The sequence below is a fragment of the Scyliorhinus canicula genome, chromosome 24, assembly GCF_902713615.1.
Source record: "Scyliorhinus canicula chromosome 24, sScyCan1.1, whole genome shotgun sequence".
Lineage (NCBI taxonomy): Eukaryota > Metazoa > Chordata > Chondrichthyes > Carcharhiniformes > Scyliorhinidae > Scyliorhinus > Scyliorhinus canicula.
In genome coordinates this window covers 5,379,891-5,392,597 of record NC_052169.1, presented here as the reverse complement: position 1 = coordinate 5,392,597, position 12,707 = coordinate 5,379,891, and the positions used below count along the sequence as shown (strand labels likewise).

The 12,707-nt window shown below is 53.6% G+C and overlaps 1 protein-coding gene across 2 annotated transcripts in view; it reads right to left on the bottom strand.

Moving 5' to 3' along the window:
• igf1ra (insulin-like growth factor 1a receptor) overlaps positions 1-12,707 on the bottom strand; it is a 135,714-nt gene that overhangs the window by 65,069 nt on the left and 57,938 nt on the right. The window contains exons 1-2 of one of the 2 annotated variants that reach the window (XM_038784460.1): positions 5,690-5,694; positions 2,388-2,396 (exon numbers count right to left, since the gene is read on the bottom strand). The exons of the other annotated variant lie outside the window; for it this stretch is intronic. The gene's annotated coding sequence lies outside the window, so the exon portion shown is untranslated. Of the gene's footprint in view, positions 1-2,387; positions 2,397-5,689; positions 5,695-12,707 lie in introns of those variants that run through there. 2 annotated transcript variants of the gene reach the window in all.

The window sequence follows — 12,707 nt, the reverse complement described above, 5'->3', positions numbered from 1 at the left end:
TTCCATTGCACTGTGTGTGAACGCAAGCACCAATAACAAAACTAGGCCAGGCTGCTGGGGAGTGCCGAGGAAGCAGCTCTGAACAAACAAGAAAACACCTCACCGAAGGGGCAGTTCTGCACCGATCGCACTGGCCCTTCTGCAGGAACAGTTCTGTGGGGGGAATGTCACTGGGCTAGCCATCCGGAGACTCGGGTCAATGCTCTGTGAACCCGGGTTCGAATCCCACCACGGCGAGTGCAGAGAAAGTTCAGCAACTGTGATCTCTGGGATGACGAGGGCCTGCGCATCGTCACTTACAGGAACAAGGAGCGACCTTATTGAAAACGGACGAGATTGAGGGGCTTGACCGGGTGGATCAGCGAAGCCAGAATCAGGGTCGCGGTTTCAAAATAAGGGGTCCCCTAATGAAGACGAGAATGAGGAGGAATTTCTTCCCTCTTCCGTTTGTCTTCGGAGAGAGCAGTGGAAGTTGAGCCTTCCAATATATTCAAGGCCAAGATGGACAGATTTACGATTGACAAGGGAGTTGAACATAGAACATAGAACATAGAACAGTACAGCACAGGCCCTTCGGCCCTCGATGTTGTGCCGAGCAATGATCACCCTACTTAAACCCACGTAACCCGTATACCCGTAACCCAACAATCCCCCCATTAACCTTACACTACGGGCAATTTAGCATGGCCAATCCACCTAACCCGCACATCTTTGGACTGTGGGAGGAAACCGGAGCACCCGGAGGAAACCCACGCACACACGGGGAGGACGTGCAGACTCCACACAGACAGTGACCCAGCCGGGAATCGAACCTGGGACCCTGGAGCTGTGAAGCATTGATGCTAACCACCATGCTACCGTGAGGCCCATGAGAGGGGGAGCTGATAGGACAGCGGAGTTGAAGCTACAATCAGATTGGCCAACATAAAATTAGAGAATGGGTTCAATGGGTTGATCGGCCTACCCCGACTCCCATTTACCAGCTCAGGATTAATGGCAAGGGCACGTTCAGAACCTCTGTAATATCGCTCATGTCCACATCGTACTACGCTCCTCTGTTAACCGAGACCTGTTACCGGGTCTCGACTCTTCCAATGCTCTCGCAGCCAGTCTACCATTTTCAAATCTCTACAAACTGGAGCTCGTCCAGATCTCTGTTGGCCTCATTCCAACTCCCACCAGGGCCTGCTTTCTCAGTGGCCTCCTCTTGCCCGACTACGTCGAGATCATGGAGCCAATTTTGGCTTCTTACACAACCCCAAATTTCATCATTCCACTAAGTCTGGCTATGCAGAGTTGAGCAGTCTGGGTCCCACACTCTGGGATCCCTCTCGAAATCTCTCGCTTTCCCCACCCCCACCGTTAAAACCCTCCCGAAAACATAAAGCTTTGTCCACCTGTGGCAATATCTCCTTACATGGCCCAGTAGAGCTTTTGCTTTGCAGCGCTCCTGTGAAACGCCGCGTGATGTTCGGTTATGTGAAAGGTGCTACTTAAATGCAAGTTGGAAGAGAGCGGCGTTGATAACACAGCCTCGGAAGGCATTTGAGAAATGGGCGGCAGAGATCCGGAAAGGGCCGAGTGATCCCACATCCCTTCCTGTTGCCATCCCGCCGCACGGACACGAAGTCACCCTGAACGCCAGTCCCTCCAGCGACAGATTCCCGCAGATCGAAGCAAGAGGGAACGAGTGTTTCTGAACGCTGACAGTTATTATTTATTGAAAAATTGAGGAATTCAACAAGTACCCAGCAACTGCCGCTTAACTTAATCTCCTCCGACTGCACCTCCCCCTCACCACAACAATACCCAGCAAACAAAATAAAGGCAAACATTTATCAGTGTTCCCACCAATAAATCATCTGCGTTAATTTAACAGTAACAACTGCAGTCAACCAAGTAATTTAGTGAGAGTTGCTGAGTACATCATCAAACTGGACCGCTTGTGGATTCAGCCGCCCACTAATGGATTCACCAGGGAGAAATCTTAATGATAATGGACCAGGCTGGGGTCCTCACCGCTTGTAGCGCACCAGAGCAACGGGAATCACTCCATGATTCGAGGCTCCATGCGCCAGACTGCAAACTCCTTAAATCACCATTCACACAGCAACGCATGCAAGGAAAGATCTTTGGGATCAGGGACTCGGGAGGAAGCGAAGGAAGAGTTCAACAAGAGCTGGCCTACCGAACCTGCCCACTGCCAACCCTTAAGGGTCATAGAAACGCAGAAATTAGAAGCAGGAGGAGGCCATTCGGCCCTTTGAGCACGCTCCGCCATTCTTTATGATCATGGCTGATCAACAATTTCAATCCCCTGATCCCGCCTCCCCCCCTTCCCTATATTCCTTGACCCCCCCTTTGGCCCCAAGAGCTATATCGAATTCCTTTCTGGCCTCAACGCCTTTGATTGTTTGGAACAAGCAGAGATCACGGATCAGACTCAACCAACCCATGCTTGCAAAAACCCAACACAAAATTGTCAGTTGGGATTCCGCAGTTGGGCAGCACTTACTGAGCAATCCGGATTGCGCCATTATCTACACTATCCACCAATTCACGATACTCAGTCGAGCTCATAACGTGGCTCATTTACACTTGCCGGAAGCGACATACATTCAGACGCAGGAACCCGTTCCCTCCACGACGCAGGAACCCCTTCCCTTCACGACGCAGGAGCCCGCTCCCACCAAACGAAAGCAATATGTTCCAAGCTTTCTGCCTTTTTCGAATTACCCGGGAGCTTGGGGAGCCCATAGTTCCCCCTGGCTTTCTCTATGGCAACCCCTCAGCCAATCAGAGCCAACGAATCATCACCCCTTTCTCCTGTGTTGTTGCGATTGTTTGAAGTTTGGCATTCTTGCATTTGGCCCCATGAGTGCTAGACGAATAGCTTCGGAATCTATTTTCACCGATATTCAAGTACATGTTTCACACAAAGGATTTCAGAAAGGGTATCTCTTTCCCCCTCCCCAGATGGTTCTGGATGCTGGTGGACAATTAGAGCTTTGAGGACGGGATGGATTAACAGGTCAGCATCTTGAGGTAATAAAGATGCATTGAATGGCGCTGTTACCAACCGTGATTAACTGAATGGTGAGGCAGACTCAAGAAGCCAAATGGTCTGCTCACGTTCATATTTCTCAAAGGGCAGAAACGACAGGAACAGTTTTAACACGTTAACCGCAGCTTTCACAATGCAACCACGCGTTTTCATTCCTGTGATGTGCTCTACCTTGGGAGAAAATTGCAAAAGAAAGATCCCAGGAATAATAAGTGACAGAAAGCATCAACCATATATCTTTTTCTTTTGGTGACGTTCGGTAAAACATTGGCCCACAAGACAGGACGAATCCTCTGCTCGATTGATCTTTCACACCTACCGCAGCCAAACACAGCACACCCAACAATGCGGCATCCAATATGAGAACATAGAACATACAGGGCAGAAGGAGGCCATTTGGCCCATCGAGTCTGCACCCACCCACTTAAGCCCTCACTTCCAGCCTATCCCTGTAACCCAATAACCCCTCCTAAACTTTTTGGTCACTAAGGACAATTTATCATGGCCAATCCACCTAACCTGCACGTCTTTGGACTGTGGGAGGAAACCGGAGCACCCGGAGGAAACCCACGCAGGCACGGGGAGGACGTGCCGACTCCGCACAGACAGTGACCCAAGCCGGGAATCGAACCTGGGACCCTGGCGCTATGAAGCCACAGTGCTAGCCACTTGTGCTACCGTGCTGCCCAGCTAACAGAAAGCTCTGGGCGCTCCGATCGTTCTCCGCTCTCCCCTTCCGCCCTACATTCTTTGCCACGTAGAACCCAAAAATACCAGTGGGTGCAAGTTGTTGTTGTAGCATGAGGATGCAACCACCCCTGGATGAGAAATGTAGAACAGGAGGTGACGCCAGAGGGAACGTAGTGAAATGTGGAGCTGGAGGTGAAGGGCCGAGGGAGCGTGGTCAAATGTAGAGCTGGAGGTGACACCCAAGGGAGCGTGATTAAACGTAGAGCTGGAGGAGGCGCCCAAGGGAGTGTCGTGAAATGTAGGGCTGCAGACGATGCCCAAGGGAGCGTGGTTAAATGTAGAGCTGAAGCTAACGCCCGAGGGAGCGTGGTGAAATGTGGAGCTGGAGGTGACGTATCGAGGGAGCGTGGTGAAATGTAGAACTGGAGGTGACGCCTGAGGGAGCGTGGTGAAATGTGGAGCTGGAGGTGACGTATCGAGGGAGCGTGGTGAAATGTGGAGCTGGAGGTGACGCCTGAGGGAGCGGGGTGAAATGCGGAGCTGGAGGTGACGTATCGAGGGAGCGTGGTGAAATGTGGAGCTGGAGGTGACGCCTGAGGGAGCGTGGTGAAATGTGGAGCTGGAGGTGACGTATCGAGGGAGCGTGGTGAAATGTGGAGCTGGAGGTGACGCCTGAGGGAGCGTGGTGAAATGTGGAGCTGGAGGTGACGTATCGAGGGAGCGTGGTGAAATGTGGAGCTGGAGGTGACGCCTGAGGGAGCGTGGTGAAATGTGGAGCTGGAGGTGACGTATCGAGGGAGCATGGTGAAAAGTAGAGCTGGAAGTGATGCCCGGGGGAGCGTGGAGCTGGAGGAAATACCCGTATAAATTCTTTCAGCACGACCAGCGAACTGAATCACACGTGTATATGGGAGCAACAAAATTTCCTGAGCCTGTGAATCAGACCTGAACAAAATGGTTCACGGCAGCAGAAACCCTGCACATTCTTCATTCAGCGAGTCACTGATTTTTAAAGAAAGATCCATTAGCAACGTTCGCACAGCATCATTAGCCAAGCAAAAACGTTCATCCTCCTTCACAAAGAGTAGCTAAAGAGTTAATAGAGCAAATTGCAACAGGGTGGTGGGTGGGGCGTGTGTGTGTGTGTGTGTAGAGCACCGTGATACAGATTTTGCCGCTAAACGTACTAGTGGTCAGGCAATTGCATTAATTTCCGGCCTCCCCGAACAGGTGCCGGAATGTGGCGACTAGGGGCTTTTCACAGTAACTTCATTGAAGCCTACTCGTGACAATAAGCATTTTTCATTTCATTTCAATAATGTGGCCGGCCCTCATTGTTGACTCTTATCCCAACAGGGATTCGTGCAAATGGTGCTTGCCACAAGGCCACGTCTCGACCAGAACCCGTCACAATCACATCGGCAAAAATTCACAACTTAATTTGGGATGGGCAAAGGCCTCAGTTCAAGATGGGGGGGTTGGTGCTGTCATGGGAGTGGCTGCTTTTGCCGGCTGCGGGAGTTACAATGGACGACCAATGGTTCTCTTCACGCCAGCTTGGCGCACTGCGGTGATAGCTACGCTCTCGAGCTCCACTCCAGGCTTCTGCTGCACCTCGCAGCGCTAAACCCACCAGTGCTACAGTGAAGGTTCAGACCTGGCGGGAGCAGCTTCAAAGAAGATTCCCAAAATTCATCTCTCGGGAAAACGCCCCAGCTGGGAAGAAGTTTTAAAACCCGTCTCGGTGTGCTCCATCACACTTCAACGAACGTGTTAAGGGTTTTGGGACACTGAGAGGTTGTGAAAGGGGGCGCGACAGAAATTCAAGTCATTCTTCCGTATTCATAGGGGCACATTTACATACCCTCGTCAGTCTGTCACCGAGTCCCTCGGGGCCATATTCTACTGGAACAAAGAAGCAGATTAGGGCGGCACAGTGGTTGGCACTGTTGCCTCACAGCACCAGGGACCCGGGTTCAACTCCAGCCTCGGGTGACTGCGTGCAGTCTGCACGTTCTCCCCGTGTCTGTGTGGGTTTCCTCCTCCGGTTTCCTCCCACATTCCAAAGATGTGCAGGGTTAGGTGAATTGGCCGTGTTAAATTGCCCTTTATAGTGTCCGAAAGGGTAGGTGGAGTAACCAGGTTACAGTCGGGGTTTGGGCTTAGGTAGGATGCTCTTTCCAAGGGTCGGTGCAGACTTGATGGGCCAACTGGCCTCCTTCTGCACTGTACAGATTCTATGAAGGTCTACAATTTGGCTCCTAATCACCCTTTGATTATTTGGCCCCTGCTGATTCAGAACGAGAGGAGATTTGAAGATCCAATTGCCCAAAGCTGTTGTTCCAAGGAATCCTTACAGTTCAGAAGGAAACCATTCGGCCCATCAAGTCTGCACTGACCCTCTGAAAGGGCACCCTTCCTAGGCCCAGTCCCATCACCGCAAACCTTTGGTCACTAATGGGCAATTTATCACGGCCAATCCACCTAACCCGCACATCTTTGGACTGTGGGAGGAAACCGGAGCGCCCGGAGGAAACCCACGCAGACACGGGGGAGAACGTGCAGACTCCACACAGACAGTCACTCAAGGCTGGAATCGAACCCAGATCCCTGGTGCTGTGAGGCAGCAGTGCTAACCCACTGTGCTGCCACTATCTATCCCCCTTTGGCGAGATGGTCAGTTCCCGTTGCACCTTCAGGTGGAATGGCTGCTGCTGCGGAGATGGTGGGAGTGGGTGGGGAAGAGAGACAGAGAGAGAGAGAGGGAGAGACTGTGTTCCACGGTGTGACGTGGACAGGGAAGATGAACAAAGGCTGACACACACGCTGGGGCACCTCGATTACAGACACCCAAAATCACTGGGACTCCTTCAAATGCAGCTTAACAGCAGAGTTAAGTCAGTGTAATCTGTGAAGTCAGATATATTATCAAGAAAAATGAGCCTGAAGTTGACTTTTATGACAGATAAGCCTTCCAAAAACACGCTCAGCTTCTAATCAAGGAATTATTTATCGTTTCAAACTGTACTCTAGCGAAAGAGTGATAATGGAGTGAAGAGTTTGCAGATAGATTCCTTATAAGTGTATAAACCTGATCAAGTGTACAAGTAGGAGGAATAGACTGTACTACTGTATATATTTATAGATGATCTATTTACATTCAGAGTACTGGATGAAGGAATGATAGGCATTGCAGTTCTCCCAGTTCATTGAATTTCCAAACAAGGAATCTCTCTCTCCCATAGGAACAATCCACTCCTGTTTCATCACAGCCTTTGCCAAATTCAAGGGGGGTGGGGGAAGAATATGCCATCACGTTGAAATGTTGTGGTTTTGGCACTCACCATCCATCGTGGCTAACCTACTGCTCATCAGGCCAAAGCCGACACATTAGCCCACACACTCACTCGCAAAACGAAAATACATCTTTCAGTCAACGCAAATCGAAACCTGCCTCCTCCGTCCCTCCGATCTTTCACATCCGATTCTCCCGCTGCCGCTGATGGAAGGTTGCCATGTGCAAATCGGCCGTCACCATCACTACCGTTTTCGGAAGTTACGCGTCAGCAATAAGGTGACCCCTGGAACGCCATCAGGTGGAGCGTAAATGACGGTCCTTTCTTCGCAGCATCCGGGGTGGAATCTTCAACCGACTCCTCCCAGGGTCTTGCTGGTACAAGCGTCACGCTAAAGCCACACAGGAGCGGCCCGGGATTTTCTTCCCAATCCAATGCATGTTCAATAGTTCGGTTAAGTCTCTCTCGCCCATTCCTGATACAATAACTGATCACAACTTACCATTTTGTTGCCCAAAACGCAATCAGATAAATGAAACTGACACAACGCCAAAGGAGGAGTCTTCAGGATAGTGGGGCGTGTGAAGATAATTCAAAGAGGAGTTTTAAAAAAAAAAGAGCATCTTGAAAAGAGGGTGAAGAGGTTGGGAGAGGAAATCGCGAGCATGTCAATTTGACCGAAGGGGAGGAGCGAATGGAGTGGCTTCACCTGGCATGACAGTACACTCCCAGCAGAGGTCACTGTAAGCCAATCAGGAGAAGGAGCGCCGGCCAAGTTTCTCGTCCCTCACTGCGGGACGTTGCCCCAGACCGCTGATGGGCAGCCTGGGCTGGTGACCAGGCCGCACGAGTGACCCTCCTTCATCGCAAGAGGGCCGCAAGATTGAATTCGGGACTTGTTCCCTCACCACGACCCCACGAATGAGATTAAATACGTTCGATACACGTCAAATCTTTCGTCATGACTTACAAAAAACTGCTTAATCTTGTTTTATATATTAATGGACCAGTCATCAACTTAGAATGGCGAAAACAAATGAAATATTAACACTCTGAACGCAGAGGGAGCGCACGGCTCTCACAATCAATGTTGTGAGCAATCAGCACGCTCACGCGCTCTACGTGAAAATCGCTTCAGCCACACCAGGAGGAATAAAACTGAGACTGGCGGAAATCAGCTGAATGTGGCAACCCCGCGCGCAGGCAACGCTCAAGGAAACGTCTCCTGGGTCCGCACTCAAAACCCAGATGGGCCGTATGAAGGGATGGCAGGTGGGCCCCTATTACTGGCCGAGCAGAATAAGATTGACATCATCCCACATCAACAATTCAGCTCGGGTTACGTTCCGAGACTCTGGTTCTTACCGCTCGGTCACAAGGTACCATGTGGAAGACACCCTTTAACACCCACTGGATGCCCCAAAGCGCTTCACCGCCAATCAAGTGAAGTTTTGAAACGTGGTCGCTGGTGGGATATAGGAAACGGAGCAGCCAAATTGTGCAGAGCAAGATCCCACACACAGCACCACGGCAATGCGATGTCGATCGAGGGATATATATTGGCTTGGACACCGGGAGAGAATCCCCCTGCTTGTCCTCAAAGTACAGCCATAATGTCTTTTAGACCCACCTAAAGAGGCCAAAAGGACCCCTTAATGTCTGATCTGAAAGACAGCACCTCCAGCAGAGTGGCCCCCCCCCTCAGTGCGGCACACATAGGTCAGCCTGGATTTGTGGGTTCTTGAACCCACAGCCGTGCGGCTCCGGGGTGAGATCTCTACCTCGGAGTAAACTAAGTCAAACCTTGCTTAGATTCTGGACGTTTCAACACTTTTATTTCCAGCACGTGGTCATCGCCAGCCAGGCGATGGGTTTATTGCCCATCCCCAATTGCCCTTGAGTAGGCAGCGGCGAGCGGTCTTCCTGGGGAGAGGGGGCGGCGGAGTAGGCAAGGGCGAGCGAGTGCATATGAATTGGGGGGAGGGGCAGCGCACGAGAGAGGGGGGCAGAGGGCGAGGGAGGGGGGCACAGGGCGGGGGAGGGGGCAGAGGGCGAGGGAGGGGGCAGAGGGCGAGGGCGAGGGAGGGGGCAGAGGGCGGGGGAGGGGGCAGAGGGCGAGGGAGGGGGCAGAGGGCGAGGGAGGGGGCAGAGGGCGAGGGAGGGGGCAGAGGGCGAGGGAGGGGGCAGAGGGCGAGGGAGGGGCAGAGGGCGAGGGAGGGGACAGAGGGCGAGGGAGGGGGCAGAGGGCGAGGGAGGGGACAGAGGGCGAGGGAGGGGGGCAGAGGGCGAGGGAGGGGGCAGAGGGCGAGGGAAGAGGGCGAGGTAGGGGCAGAGGGCGAGGGAGGGGGTGGCAGAGGGCGAGGGCGGAGGCAGAGGGCGAGGAACAGAGGGTGAGGGGCAGAGGGCGAGGGGCAGAGGGCGAGGGAGGAGGGGCAGAGGGCGAGGGAGGAGGGGCAGAGGGTGAGGGAGGAGGGGCAGAGGGCGAGGGAGGAGGGGCAGAGGCCGAGGGAGGGGGGGCAGAGGGCGAGGGCGGAGGGGCAGAGGGCGAGGGAGGGGGGGCAGAGGCCGAGGGAGGGGGGGGAGAGGCCGAGGGAGGGGGGCAGAGGGCGAGGGCGGAAGCAGAGGGCGAGGGATAAAGGGCGAGGGAGGAGGGGCAGAGGGCGAGGGAGGAGGGGCAGAGGCCGAGGGAGGGGGGGCAGAGGGCGAGGGCGGAGGCAGAGGGCGAGGAACAGAGGGTGAGGGGCAGAGGGCGAGGGAGATGGGGCAGAGATGAGAAAGGAGGCACAGAAGGCAAGGGAGGGAAGATAGCGGGAGGGGGACAGAGGGCGAGGGAGGACTGAGAGCGAGGGGTGAGCAAGAAGGAAGAGAAAAAGAATGAGGGAAGAACGAAAAATGAGTAAAGGGAAGAGCAGTTATTTGGACGGAATCTCTTCTGGTGTTTCAACTATTACCGTAACCCCATCCTATTCACTGTTTCTGTTTGGATTGTGGGCATCGCTGGCTGGGCCAGTAGCTGCTGTCCTTGTTCCTCCCGGTGGCAGAGGTTGCGGGTTTGGGAAGATGACGCTGAAGGAGGTCTGGCGCGCTGCTTCGGAATCCCAAATCCCGATAGGTGCTCCAACCTCTCAACACCCCCGTGTCTGCGTGGGTTTCCTCCGGGTGCTCCGGTGTCCGCCCCCCCCCCCCCCCCCCCCCCCCAACAGTCTAAAGATGTGCAGGTTAGGTTGGGTTATGGAGATGGGGTGGGGAGTGGACCAATGTCGGCTGCTCCTTCAGAGGGCCGCATGCCCCCCCCTCCCCCCTTGTACACTGTAGGAATTCTATGGATTCAGTGAACTCGGCGGTGTGTTTACAGGAAGAGAATCAGCGGGTGAGAGTGGTATTGCCGGGTGCCCCGTGATGGCTCCCTGCTGGATAATGGTGCAGGGTCTCAGCAACTCGGGCGGCAACTATCCCGCGGTCTGTCCAGGGCGCAGGCCGCGGTAAACAAGCACACGCATGGTTCAGTCTCTTAAAACTGCCTTTTCCAGCTGATTTCCTGAGCCAGCGGCAACAGCGGCAAACTGAAAACCCAACGTCACGGGTCTCTGCTGGAACCTGGAAACCTCACACGTTCCAGTGAACACTGTACTCTTGTTTCTTAGCACCGCACGTCAGCCCATCCCAAAATCAGAGCTTCTTTATTAAAATCAATTTAGATTGCCCAATTCTTTTTTTTTTCCCCCAATGAAGGGGCAATTTAGCGCGGCCAATCCACCTACCCTGCACATCTTTGGGTTGTGGGGGCGAAACCCACGCAGGCACGGGGAGAATGTGCAAACTCCACACGGACAGTGACCCAGAGCCGGGATCGAACCTGGGACCTCGGCGCCGTGAGGCAGCAGCGCTAACCCACTGCGCCGCTCAAACAGCCCGTTGGACGGCGACCAAGTTGGACAGTCCCTTTTCCAAACAGCTCGGCACAGGAGCGAGGGGCCGAGTGTCCTCGTTCACTACGATGGAGTGGAGGGTGAGCAGGGCCAGCTTCCGGTGGCGAGGACCCCGGGCCGGGCCGACGAGGAGAATCACAATCTCGGGGATCTACACCTGGACAGTGCCGAGAGCCCCCAGTTTGGGCTGATGGGGGTGGTATCTGTTGTCAGCTTTACTCCTGTAACGTTAAACAACTTCGACTAAAAGGAAAGCCCTCCTGCATTTTTGTTTAATCAAACGAGCACCGTTGAAATTCAAGCTTTTCAGTCTGTGAAAAGGTTCACAGTAAGAAGTCTGACAACACCAGGTTAAAGTCCAACATGTTTGTTTCAAACACTAGCTTTCGGAGCCCTGCTCCTTCCTCAGGTGAGGAGGTCTCCTTCCTTCACCCGAGGAAGGAGCAGTGCTCCGAAAGCTAGTGTTTGAAACAAACCTGTTGGACTTTAACCTGGTGTTGTCAGACTTCTTACTGTGCCCACCCCAGTCCAACGCCGGCATCTCCACGTTGTGAAAAGGTTCAGAGCAGGAGCGTTTATTTTAGCTGTAGCATGGTATAACTCCAGTCCACGTGACAGGTCTACGTAGCAGGAGGTTCTTGGAAGTGCCAGGCCAGGGTCCGTGCTCGCGCTCGACACTGCAGGACAGGGCATGTGGAGCGGACTGCTTGCTGAAGAGCGATGGGCCCAGACAAGCCATCGTGGAACACAGCTTAAACAGCCCTAGGGCCCTCCTGGGACCTTGCTGTGTACTAAGGCGGCTTCCATTTCTGCCCCATCATGTATGTGCTGCTTCTCTCTTGGATCCCACTACTCCGCTCCCTCCCCCCACTTTCTGCCGGATCAATCCAAACCGATCTCACTGGCCTGATCATTCCTCATTGCGCCCCATCAATCCCATCTAATTCCCGTTCCCTACGCTCTCCCAGGCCCCCTGAATCTTATTTAATAATCTTTATTGTCACAAGTTGGTTTACATTAACACCGCAATGAAGTTACTGTGAAAAGCCCCTCGTCGCCACACTCCGGCGCCTGTTCGGGTACACGGGGGGGGGGGGGAATTCAGAATGTCCAATTCACCGAACAGCACGTCTTTCGGGACTTGTGGGAGGAATCCGGAGCGCCCGGAGGAAACCCACGCAGACACGGGGGAGAAGGTGCGGACTCTGCACAGACAGTGACCCGAGCCGGGAATCAAACCTGGAGCTGTGAAGCAACAGTGCTAGCCACTGTGCTACCGCGCTGCCCTTGAAAGATTCACTCTTTTTTCCTGGAAGCGATACACCCCACCCTGCTTTCGATACATTCCGGACAGTCGGGAAATCGCTCCGAACCGGTCCCGTTTCTAAAGTGCCGACCCTTTATCGCTGACCTCCCCAGGACAGGAAACAACTGTTCTCTGTTCGCTCAATCAAAACTTTTTAAAACCCCCCTCCCCCCCCCCCCCCCAACCTACTCGGCTTCAATCCCCTCCTCGTTACCCAGCGCAGCGACTGCATTTCCAAATCATTCACTCGACGTGACGCGCTTCGAGGTGTGTGACGGCTCGGTCCTCCGCTTTGATAAGGGATTCACGGGAAAAGGGGGAGATAAAAAGGGCTGGGGTGACGGTGTGTGAAACTGTACTGGGCATGTGGATAGCCCGCACGCGCAGCAAAATAAAGCGGTGATTTTACAGCGCAGGAATGA